Source organism: Rhopalosiphum padi, chromosome 3 (genome assembly GCF_020882245.1).
Source record: "Rhopalosiphum padi isolate XX-2018 chromosome 3, ASM2088224v1, whole genome shotgun sequence".
Lineage (NCBI taxonomy): Eukaryota > Metazoa > Arthropoda > Insecta > Hemiptera > Aphididae > Rhopalosiphum > Rhopalosiphum padi.
Window position 1 is genome coordinate 45,165,755 of NC_083599.1, and position 14,375 is coordinate 45,180,129.

Below are 14,375 nucleotides of genomic sequence, written 5' to 3' on the forward strand. Positions count from 1 at the left end.
ATTTCAGACACATAATATGGTTTATTAGTTAGTTTTTCTTTATGCTCAAGAAAATTATCAGGGAAATTTAAAATGATACATTGCTAAAAACTTGTCCATAACATATGTTTTGATAATTGCTGTTTTTAATAAACTAGTAAGAATATTGTTTATTTCTATATGCATTACCTATTTTAACTCTTTATTTTCAGAACTCAATTCGACAATTCCTTGTTCATTTTTTTATATTTTTATATTTTTCATGAAATTCGTTGATTCATTTGCGGAGCTCGTAGAACCCAAATCAAAACGAGATAAACAATAACTGTTTACAGTTAAATTATTCAACATTTTAACTTTAACTCAAAGTTAAACCATTGTAACTCTACCAAAATGTAAATCTTGAATTATCATTAATAATACGAATTATATGAATTGGATACCTATTACATTTTATAGGTGTATTTCATTCTAAAATCAAACCATTTTTATGACTTCATTGCATATTTGCATAATCTAATTGTAATTAAATGCAATATAAATAATAATCAATCAGGTTTATTTATTAAGTTTTATTCAATACACAAGCTTATACTATCAGCTGTATAAAAATACTCTAACAACTATTCAATTAAATCTAAAACACACCATAATTATATTATTAACATAGATATAATATTGCTTTTCAATAGCACAAGAAAAAATCACCAGCTCCAAAAACTTTTCAAAACGTTGAAAATTGTATGGGTATAACAGGTAATTTACGACCTTATATAAGGAATTTAATCAAAATTTTTTTTTTTTTTTTAATTTTTAATTCATCAATTATCTAATGGAGATTTTGATGGTATTATTAGACAAAATGTAGTTGAAAATCAACGAGAGGTGTACATTTTGGTTTCTGTAAGTATAAATCCACATGTTTCTACGAGAATGTTGGCACAGAAAGTTGGTATGTCAAAAACTACTGTACATAGGATCTTAAAAAAGCACAAGTTATATCCATATAACATTGGTTCAAGGATTAGGACCAACAAATTATGAAAAAACACTTACATTTATTTCAAAAATGTGTATTTTGCATGAATTTGATAGAAGTATTTTTTCGAAAATCTTATGGACTGATGAAAGTAAATTTTGCAATAACGGTGTAATGAATCGTCGAAATTCACATTTTTGGTCAGAAGAATGGATGTATCAAATCAAGTAGAATATCAACGTTTGGTGTGGGTACTTGGTCCATATTTTTATGATGGAAATTTAGCAGGTAAATTAGGTATCATAAGTAAAATTTAGGAGTCAGAAGTTATGAGCTAAAATTTACAAAAATGTACAAAAATCTATATAAAAATGTACTTTTCCTCACAATAGTTATGAGGTCAAAGACTTCTTGTATCGTCGGTTCCCTGAAAAAATGGATGGGTACAAATGGGACACATTATGGCCTCCTCGTTCACCATATTTGACTCCTCTTAATTTTTTTTTTGTTGGGTACCTTATAGATATAGTGTACGCTACCCCACCAGCTTTATTAAATGATTTGATACAGTGCATTCAAAATATACACATGTCTATCCCACAAAGGTATGAATGTTGCATCAACAACGATGGAAAACAAATTGAACATATTCTGAAGCATCGGGAGATAAATGAAATTAAAGAATTCAAATGCCAATATTTTCAGAAAAATGACCTCTAGAAAACGACTCTTCAATTTTTTTTGAAAACAATTAATTAAAAAAATATATTTTTTTAATTTTTTTACCAAGACATTGAAATTAATTAAAACGTGAAATATTTATAGTTCTTATCCCTGTGAATTTTATTAAAAAACTAGAATTATGATATCTCTATTATTTCAGGTTAGGTAAATCCTCGCGGGACACTGTATAGGACATAGGTACTTGATGTATATATAACAACGTTCACATTCACTCTGATGCGTATGAACCGTCCCACTAGCAAATAAACGATTACAGTTGCTTTGCTTACGTTCTAAGTGGAACCAAATACTATATACGATAATACAGGAGACTGGCATATAAAAACTGGCGAATTATTTCTTATCATTGCCCCCCGAGATTGTTAAAGTAGTTGCCTATTTTACTCATTGAAATTTTCATGAAAACAAATTAATTTGTTACCTACACTAAATAGTAAATACTATAGGTAATAGGTATATACGATTATATTTTTAGTTAGAAAATACTAAATAGAAATATTAAATAATTTAGATTTCAGATTATATAGTATTTGTGTATTTACACATACTTCAAATCTCCATAAATCCTATTGGCAAATCGCAAATACATTAAACAATATGATGTACGTTTTAAAGTAAGTATTAGTTAGGTATACCTAATATAATAATAAATAATTAATAATTGTTATTCAAAATATAATACTTTTTTATAAAAATTATACAATACAAATTAAAATTTGAAATTATAACATAAGTGCTTAAAACAAATAATGATACCTAATAATTTATAATTTTATAACACTACTCAAACATGAACTACTTTTTTCGACTTTTTATTTTTTGAACATTTATTACTGATTGAATAAATCACTGCACTTCTTCACATAGCAATTAATACTGACATTTAAAAATTTGTCTAAAAATGTTGTATTGCAGTCTTTGCATATACTTAGTGAGTACCTTTTACAAACATGGTTTATTATTAATGTAAGATCCTTTTTTAAATTACATTTTTTTTTTTAGAATAAGGTTTTCAATGTTTGCATGAAAGAGTGCAGAAACATGTTTAGTGAACTCCAATGTTTTGGCAAGAGGATAAAGTAAACTACAGCCTTCATATTCTTTTATAGCAATGTGTGTATTATCAAGATCAAATTTTGTATTAGCATCCTTATTTTTTGTGGCCAGTTTTTCAATACATGGTTGATGATCCATGATTTTTTACAAAACTATTAATGTTGGTCTCAGTAGAAATAAGAAAAGCTTGTATTAATTGTTACACTTAACCTAAAACTAAGTACAGATATAATATTGTGTAATTTTAAATTTAATATTTGGGAATATATTTATTGTCAGTCATATTACAATAATAATTTTATTATTTTTGTAGAAGAGCATAATTATTTAGAATCGGAAAAAAATGAACAAGGAATTGTCGAATTGAGTTCTGAAAATAAAGAGTTAAAATAGGTAATGCATATAGAAATAAACAATATTCTTACTAGTTTATTAAAAACAGCAATTATCAAAACATATGTTATGGACAAGTTTTTAGCAATGTATCATTTTAAATTTCCCTGATAATTTTCTTGAGCATAAAGAAAAACTAACTAATAAACCATATTATGTGTCTGAAATTTTTTATTTTTGCAAATTAGAAAATTTTAACTAAACTAAGTGAAGTTACTTTTTTTTTAAATTAACTTTTAACAAGTTAACGAAAAATTATGAGTAACTTTTAACTTAATTTAACTTTATTATTTTTAAAATAACTTAACAAGTTAAAAAAAATCTTAAATGGGATTTTAATTTTAATATTAATGAGTCACAAAAAACATTAATAAATGAGTGTTTTGCAGCCAGCAAAATTAAAAATACCAAGAGTCGGAGATATAGTGAAAATTGGCTAATGCTGTGTCTATTATTTAATATTAGATCACCGGGCGCTTATAAATATTTACGTGATAATCAACTTTTACCTCTTCCTCATCCAAAAACCGTTCGTTAACTACTCTCTAGCCTTAAAAGTACTTGTGGTTTTGAAGAAGATTTTTTATCACTTTTAGCAAAAAAAGTGCAACACATGTCATCTATGGAAATATCCATAGATTTTTTGGTCCTTCGAACCGGATCGTAACAACAAACCTTGACCGAAAATAATACATGTTCAATACCTTTTGTCTCGTTATTATAATAGATTAAATTTAATCTACACCACGATACTGTAGCTATCTTAAAGTACTACTTACTAGTGTCATAGTAATCTTGTTTCCGTTCGTCGAGCTACAATACTACGTCGATTTTTTTCTGTCATTATGGCTCCAGAATCTTCAATTACGTATGTCGATGCAAAAGCACGGGTCGTCCGTGCCATTGCTAAAATCACTTCGTTTGTCGTTGCAGCGGGCGATTTTAAGGCCGATAAACATAATCCTGGCAAACGAGCTAAAATCTGTACCATGCTATTGGAGCTGAACGAAATTCGTCAGACCACAGAAGATGATATCCAAGTTATGGAAAATGCTGTTGGTAAAAGATTAGCCCCAGTTGAAGTTTTAGATAACTCAACAAGCCTTAAACTCTCTGCTGATTTTGACAATCTCTATTACGAGTTGGCTGCATTCGCGGATGTGTATAGTTTGTCATTGTCACCCATTATCGAAACATCCAATTCTCGATCAGTGCAAAATCAGTCAGGTGGTTTTGGAAACTTGTCAAATTATTAACTTTCAAAACGAAAATTTCCGACGTTTTCTGGACTTATAACGGAATGGCAGGGTTTTGAAGATTTATTTACATCAATTTTATCTCATGCTCCAGATCTTCCTGACGTTGAGCGTTTCGAATATTTAAAAACCTCGCTAGAAGGTGAACCTCTATCACTTATAGCCCATCTTCCTCTTACATCGGCAAATTATCCAAAAGCTTGGGACGTTCTACGTTCGCGGTACGGCAATAAGCGTGACTTAGCACGTATTCACTTGGACGCTCTGCTATCCCCACACACCGTCAAGTCAAATGATGCCTTGTCTATTAAAAATTTAATTACATCTATTCAAGAGCACACTGCTGCTTTGGATAATTTGGATTTTGTTACTCGGCAGTGGAGTCCGATATTGGTTTACATTTTTGAAAATCATCTGGACTATGACCTCCGAGTTCGTTGGTAGATAACTGTGGGAGACCGACATCACCTATCTACAAATGATTTTCTTGAATTTCTGAAAAGTCATGTACGGTTTGCGGAAGCGCGTGCTGGGCAGTACTCGTCGACTTTTACTTCGCTCACGTCTCAACAGAAACCTCCTTAAAAAATTTTTAAATTCAAAGATGGCGGCGATCGGACCATCGTATTTGAACTTAGTGACTGCATTTAATCCATATTATAATACTGATGTGGGACGCAGGTTTGCTCGAACTAGGTTTGACGAATTTCGTTCAGCTCCAATAGCATGGTACAGATTTTAGCTCGTTTGCCAGGATTATGTTTATCGGCCTTAAAATCACCCGCTGCAACGACAAACGAAGTGATTTTAGCAATGGCACGGACGACCCGTGCTTTTGCATCGACATACGTAATTGAAGATTCTGGAGCCATAATGACAGAAAAAAATCGACGTAGTATTGTAGCTCGACGAACGGAAACAAGATTACTATGACACTAGTAAGTAGTACTTTAAGATAGCTACAGTATCGTGGTGTAGATTAAATTTAATCTATTATAATAACGAGACAAAAGGTATTGAACATGTATTATTTTCGGTCAAGGTTTGTTGTTACGATCCGGTTCGAAGGACCAAAAAATCTATGGATATTTCCATAGATGACATGTGTTGCACTTTTTTTGCTAAAAGTGATAAAAAATCTTCTTCAAAACCACAAGTACTTTTAAGGCTAGAGAGTAGTTGACGAACGGTTTTTGGATGAGGAAGAGGTAAAAGTTGATTATCACGTAAATATTTATAAGCGCCCGGTGATCTAATATTAAATAATAGACACAGCATTAGCCAATTTTCACTATATCTCCGACTCTTGGTATTTTTAATTTTGCTGGCTGCAAAACACTCATTTATTAATGTTTTTTGTGACTCATTAATATCACTCATATTATTTAATTGTTCTTCAATCTTTTCATCACAAAATGTTGCCATATTTTTTTTAATTTTATTTAGTTCTGAATTAAGTTCATTGATTTTTTCTTTAGCACGTACGTAATCTTCTAGACTTTTAGCTGGAGTAATATTGAGTTGTTCTGCTTCAATTTTTTTACCCAGTACTCCAAAAGTAATATCACCATTGGTTGAGACAGTAACAGACTTTTCAATAATTGGTAATAGATCATTGTGGCAGAATGATACAAAACAATACATACAATGATTTGCGTATTACAAATACAGGAATCGCATATGGTTGTAGTATGTTTTTTGCAAATTGGATTTGAACATGTTGCGCAAATTACCTATATAAATAATAGTAAATATAATTAAAAATATAAAATATTTTAATTATTAAAATATAAATTTACTATTACCACTGTATATCGATTTTCCTTTTTTGGACAATAAGAACATTTTGCTTTTCCACTTGTACCGGTTCCAGTTTCTGGGCTTGAAATGACTCCACTAAATCGTGTAATTTGTTGTCTTAGAGGAATAGATAATGTTGGAATACTTTTTCGTCGAACCATATGAGGTTTGCATAGGTCTTTCCCTAATTGTTTTAAAAATTTGCGTCGTGGAATAACAATATCAGTGTTTGATTTGTAAATAATTTGACTATTTATTCCAGCAATGTTGAGTAAAGAAAAAAATACTGTCAGAGGCCATCTGTGGCTGTTTCTTGAAACTGAGTATTCGCCTTTCAGTTCATCCACAACGTCTACACCACCTTTTATAGAGAATTTCTCTCACCGTGTGTATACGAGTCACGTTAAACAGATACTGAAATATGTAATCAATTACAAAGTCGTTTAATGCCCATCTATTTTTAGATTATCTGTATCTGATAAGGTATAGCACAACTAATAGGCAATAAACCGATATAACAGACAGTGGTGACCAAAATAATATCGTAATGAGAGAATCTCTCACCACGCGACCAACGACGGGTTAACTCTGGATCACGAGGTGCAGCAAATCTTGACACCTTTTCTAAATTACTTTTATACCCCGACGTGCACCCAACTATACAGCACCGGCCCATATCTACAAATAACTATTCAGTATTCTTTATTCTATAACAGTTAGTTTATAACAATACTTACTTTTATATAGTTTTACACTATTTCGGATTAGCTTTATTACGTCTTCCACACCAAAATAGCAAATCGCGAACAAAAAATTAAAACATTAACAATACCTTTTTTAATTTCGGCTATTCGGCTTACGCTTACGCAATACGGCATACACACGCTAACGAACAATATAAATACGCCAAATACGGAGTATAAAATATTGATGGTACTAGCACTACTAGCGCTGTTAACGCGCAATTACGCCACGGGGCCGTGGCTCGTAATGAATAGACATACGCCGATTCCTAACCCGAGTAGATAACCGTGGTCACAACACTGGACTGACAGCGTGGAATCGGTCACCGTTATTTTCCACGATATGGATTATCAGTTGTTGTAATACCCTACTGTATGTAAATTACATATTTAGTAACTATATCAATTGTAACTATTTAATTTGTTGTTCGTTATGTGGTTTTCATATTATATTTTTAGTCTTTTAGATCGATTCGTGTTCGTCATGGTTTCAACTCAGAACGACTGAAAATTTTGTGCGCCGTGCCGTTTACGATTAGGAAGTAATGATACACGAGTACACTGGATTCTTCTATACGTCAAATATTATAGAATTCAACACCGAAACTTGTAGAAATAAGATCTCCTTATTTTTCGACGAAGGATTTGCCGAAAAATTCAACCAACATTTAATAACGCAATTTCCACACGTAAATGGTACATATTACTACCCGATCGTGTTTTTATACGTGCTTACACAATGTTCCCAGGAAATTTACATGAAATCCGTCGCATTGATATTTAAGTATTTTAACTCTTCACAAGGTTGTCAGTTACAATTTAGTCTATTATTATAACTGGATGAACTGACTTTCGTTACGCTACAACACAGCGCTCAATTCGGACTATATCAGATTGAACATGCTGGACTTGATCTAGTTATAAATAAACATAAATGGATTAACGTCACGAGATTTTGTAAAAGTAATAATAACGAAATAACCGATTTTAAAATATATCCATCATTCAAACATTTTTCGGACTATATGATTGGACGTTTAGGAAAGTATCCGATAGTAAAACTCAACGATCACCAAACGATCTGGGAGGGTATATACTATCACCCATTACTGTTTCTGAAAATGATATCCATAATCAGCGATGAATTTTATAGAGCAGTGTTTAATTTAGTTTTTGGATATAGTCAAAATATCTAAAAAAAATGATCAAGTTCAAACATTTCCACTCGAAAAATCTCCACTTGAAAAACTTCCATTCAGGATTAAAGTAATCGAAGAATCTAAAGACACTGAATTCAACATTGAAACCGATACATAAAAACATGTCGGAATTAACATGTATGGAATATTTAAAAAACAACCGATCGCTCGTTGAAGGTTAATTTGTTGTTATTGAGCAACAAAGACAAAGAACTAATCATGTAAATACAAAGTATGCAAAAATTTGGAATAAATATCAGGACGCGTTAAAAGTAATAGAAGAATTGAAGATATCTACAAACAGAGTAAACGACCTGCAGAAATCTAATATAACAGTTCTACCGGCTTACCCAAACTAGATCACCGGCGTCGACGACCATACAGTGTGTGATGTTCAAACTTTAAACGCTACTGGTTGTACGGTTAAACCGAAATAATATGCGGATTTCGGAAACCTCTCGGAAATTTTAAAAATAAATTGTATCATAGATATAATACTAGAAGAATCAACCAATATTTTATGTTTCAAAAATAATTAAAATGTATAAAATTTGCCTATATAAACCCCTTCTATTGATTATGGAAAATATCAGATAGCCTGATTAAATTGGTTAATCATATAACCACTAATACTTTTGAAATTAAATCAAAACACAGATTAAAAATGCTAAAAAAATATGTCCCCTTTTTCAAAAATTGGTTTTATATGTCCAATCAAAAAACTAGATGTGGCAAACAATTGTTTTAAACAGACATATTAAAATTGGTGCTTATTTTAACCAGACATACACTATTTGGCAAAACTGATAAATTCAATTTTAGACTGTAGCAAAATATAATAACAATTGCCATTGTGATAAGTATATTCTAATTCCACTAAAAAATAACTTAAAAAAAAAAACAGAAAGTTTTAGTCAAATTAATATTATACAGTAAATTAAACACCATATTATCAAGTTAACACAAAGTTAAAACTTATACTTGGAAAATAGTAAAACTTTAAATGGCTTTTCTGAACATTTTGGTATTTGAGACATATTATAATTTAGCCTTTTAGCCCGATATATATAATTTTTTGTAAACATTTTAAATTCAAATTGATTGTAGTTAAAAATTATAAATAGTTCAATTTTTGTATCTAAAAATTGATATAGGTACAAAATAATTAAACTTAATTTATTTTGTATTTATATAAACACCTACTTCCTTGATAATTTAAAAAAATATTTACATGTGTTTTTCAGGATACAGATATAATTGAAAAAAATACTATTCAAACATATACAAAATGTATTAATGTTGCAATAAATAACTGGGAAAATGCTATAGAATTAACTAAGCATGAAGATCTATTAAAGCTAATAAAACATGAAATTGCATTATTTAATATTGCTTGTGTCTGGAAGTAAGATATTTTAAAACAATGAAAAAATTAAATTATGATTATTAGTTATGAAAATTGTAGACTTCAAGACTGTAATATTTTAAATAGCTGTTTCCAAACGAAAATGTACATTTTTATATTCACATCACATATTTATTACAACAACAATACAGACAGTCATTAGAACAATTATTAAAAATATTACCAAAATTATTGCTAGTCAATCCTTAAATCCCAATCTGTGTTATAATTACTTGTGTAATGATTAAATGCTGTAATAAAACAAAGAATGTTTTAGGGAAGTCTCCATATTTCTTTTTAGGTTATTAGTTTTAACACTTTTGCTACTATGTCAGTCATATATGACTGACTCTTAGTTATCTATTCGCATTTTCGAATATCTTTCTGATTTATATCCTCGCGTTTTGTCAGTTATATGTGACTGACATGGAAATTATCATTATGGCCACGTCAGTCATTTATGACTGACAATCTAATTTTTTTATTTTCAATTTTTTTCATTGATAGTTATTAATTTTTAATAGTTTTTCTGCTTAAAAATATTCTTGAGAACATGTTTATTCAATCAATGTGTACATACATTATTATGTATGACACAAAAATTGTAAAAAAAAAAAATTTATTAAAATTGGAATATATTTAAAATTAAATTTTAAGAAACTTTTTCCTGAGCCATTTTTCTGTTAAAATAATATTTCTCTTGCAAAACTTAATTTGAAATATAGATATTTGAGCCAACCGGCAATTTTTTTTTTTATATAAAACTATTTATTACAATTTATAATCAAACACCATACAATATTTATGGTTTATCTACCTCCTTAATCCTTAAAAATGGTTTTATAAAAATATAAACTATGTTTAATACTAGATGTATTTATTATAATTGTTTTAGTGTTTTAGATTAGGTACTTAAAATATATTTCTATATTATAGAAGCGTGTGAAGCGTTATTCAACGTCGATGTTGTTGAGGTATACGAAGACGATGAAGAAGGAAACAACTTAAAAGATATGCTATGTAAGTAAACAAGTCTATTAATTATGTTAATAGCTTACATTCATTTTTTAATGTATTTTAAGTAAATTCTCCAGTTAATAAGATTTACATATCATGTACGTCTGATGGCTTCACTGAACTCGAAATTTCTGATCCAGATGAGGTAGTTACAATAGAACCCAGTGACTCATTTGTAACACCGCCAAAACCTAAGTAATTTATTTGTTCGGGTAGTTTTTTTATTTTTTTGTTCTTTTTTATTGTTTCATTAATAATTTCATAGAAAACGCAAGTACTATGTTGGCGACTTCAGTGAAGAAGACATTGAAAATCCAAATAGTAGGAAAAAGTTTTCCAGCGAGATCAGCGTCACCTCTCACAATCCTCGGGGCACTTGCTCATCAAAATAATATGGTGGTTAGTACCTATGATGGATTTTAGGTAGATGGTATATAAATATAAAATTCAATTGTAAATCTAATATTGTATGATTAACTCATAAAACATTAAATATAGAATTGTTGGTAATTGTAGATGATTAATGGTGGTGAGTGGATGCCAGCCAATAAATTTGCTATTAGATAAACTGAGTTAGATATTAAGTAAAGGTAAGGTATAGGCAGGGTTGGGCAGTATTAAAGATATAATTGTATCTTGTATCTTGTATCATGATACATAATTTTAAAGTATCATGTATCTTTTTTTCCAAAAGATACAAGATACTATTATTGTATATATTTGTACTGAATAGTACCAAGAAATTTGAATTTCGTTTTCGACCTTCAAACCTTAGATAAATGAAACAATAATGATAATTTTTATTTTGTGTGTATTGTATTGTAAATAATTTTGTCGTGGATTGTATTTTTAATTTTTTACAAATAATAATTCTCCAGATGCAATCTAATCGAAACTAACGATAACGATTTACAACATAATGACATAATATTATATTAATTTTTAAGATAAATTGAGGTGCCCTCTTAAATAGGTATCCCTATTTACAGATTACAGTCATACAGATAATCACCAAACTGACATTTTCGTGCTTATAAAATATGAATCCACTAAATAGATATAAGTGTAACCGTATAGGTTTTTCCACATATTATTTAATATTTATGACTTTATTGTACCTATATGCTATAAGCTATAATGCTAAACTAATATAGACTATAGTGCCCGTTCGGCTCCGAGGACAAAACACGTGTTATGCTGATAGCTTAATATACAATGCGGTGGCGGATCACGCACAAAGACAGATATATTGACCCGACAAAGGCTGTCGTTTTAAATAATGGTCCGACACGAAAATCCGGCCAGGCCGACGGCAAATATACACAACGGAAAAACGGCTGTATCGCACAAAACGTGGGAAATAGCACTCGAGCCGCTGCGCGTCGGCATCCAACACGGAGCACACGAACGAGGGCGAAACTAGACTGTGGAATGCACCAACAAAGGCCGAGCTGTCGTGTATATCGGCATGACGAGGGAGAGGGGATCGAAAGTTCTCGATCGCGTTATCGCAGATAATCGTTATACCGATTCGGGATAGTCCAGAGTACCGAAGAAGGCGGCAGTTTGAACACACCGCGAAAGATGAAATATTCATCGGATACTCAGATAAATGAAAAAATAGCAGATTATTAAACCATGTTACTGATATGTGATATATCTACTGGAATTCTTATGTATGATAAAATGGTTCAAATATAGTTAAGTTATAACTAAAGACTGGATTTATATACATTTAAAATTTTAAAACAATAAGTCATCGATATTTGACGAAATAGACAAGTCAAAAATATTTCATATGAAAATCAATATGCAATGAATTAGGTATACCTACCTACCTCTACCGACTAATTAGTACTAATGATCTACGGAAACGTAATATTATATTTTTAATTTTTGAGTTTTAGACCAAATTTATAGATAATAATTGTATACAAAATTATAATACTAAATTAAAACATTTAAATGTATACATTATACATAATATGCAAAAACATGCGTTTTTATGGAAAATATACACTTGTATTCAAAATATACAAAATAACAATTTGTAATATTATTTATTTAGGTATGATTGATGTAAATCCATTTACTGCATGTAATTGCTTATAAAAATATGAACATGAATTACGTATATGCAAAATCCGTTGTTTAGTTATAACGCTATAGGTAGATACCTTAAATTAATTATTTTATAATTATTTAGAACATATTGAATATCATGAGTAAATAACGGACGGTAATACAAAACTACAAAAGCATACGAACTAAGTTAGGAACTAGAAATAAAGTTTTTATAGTCAAAATAATATGTCTAGCTGTACCTATAAATATTTGTATAATATAATGATAATAGATAATTAATTTTATTTAACTACTATACCTAATTTCTATTTAATAAACTTAAGAGCTCGAATTTAAGACAAGCTTATTTACCTAAAATACAGAATTAATAAACATAATATGTTTATACATTATAGTCATATTCTAGTCCAAACAACTGTAAACATCTACTATAATATAGTACACTTTTGGCCGGTTGCACAAAAAACATCCAATATTTATTTTATTGATCCGATAATTTTTTTGCTTCATAAGTTTTATCGGTTTGATAAAATGTTTTATCAATGGATAAATATTAAAAATCGTTGCACAATTCGTTGTTTATATTTATTATATTTGTGAATATAAAATTATATGCAAATTTACATTTTATTCAAAAATAATAAAAAACAAATATCTCATTATTATGTTGATAAACTTTTATTAATTTTATTTTATTGAACTGATACAACTTATTGGACCAAAATCGGGCCTATAAATTGATGAATCAATATAGTGACTAGCGGTCGATAACTTATTGATTCAATAAGGTATTATGGCTTTATGCAACGTATTTTAATTTTAATCGAATCAAAATAACTCAATTTATAAGACCAATACCTATTTATTGAACCAATATAGTTTTGTGCAACCGACCCTTTAACTTATATCAGAGAACGTAGTTAAAATAATATGAAATATCAATTCAATAATTTTTTTTCGAAAGTGACTTCCGTGGAAGCGGTTCTGCGGAAAAATTTATTTACACAGGTACAATAGCCATACAAATCCGATTATTATCTTTGGAGTTATCATAAATTTCGTGTCTTTGGGTATGTTAGGACGTCACATTCAGGCGTTTCATTTTGATCAGTCGGTCACGTGACTAAATATTTTTGTCATACCTTAGTAAAAAAGCGTTACTTCAAAAACAAACGTTTTAAAATATTTATTAAAAAAGCCAGTTCAGCAGTCATCTATTAAGGTAAGTAACTATAAAATTTACGAAAATGTAATAAGTTTTAATAAGTACCTACCTGATTTTGTATTTTAAAAATAAATTAAATTAAATTTTCATAATTATAATTAAATAACTAAGTATATCTAATGAAATACAAATTCAAATATATTAAAGTTTTTAATTCGCTTTCTTATTTTTAAACTAAGGACTATTGAATATTATATATAGGTTAATTAAATTTATAAATAATAACTATAAAAAATTATTTTAAAACGTTTATGACTTAAAATTATTTTCTATTTGGTTTAGACGGTTTAGTAAATTCAATGTTAAACTATAAGATTGTCCCTATAACCACGATGGATTATTGTTGAGGTAACCATTTAAATGGCTGCAGCAACTTTACATTTTTTTCCGTGTACCTACTATATACGGTACCTAGGTTGTATTTTAATATTTACCTATATAAATAAGTAATAGCTTAATAAATTAATCTTAATGTTTCGATAATGTTAATGTAC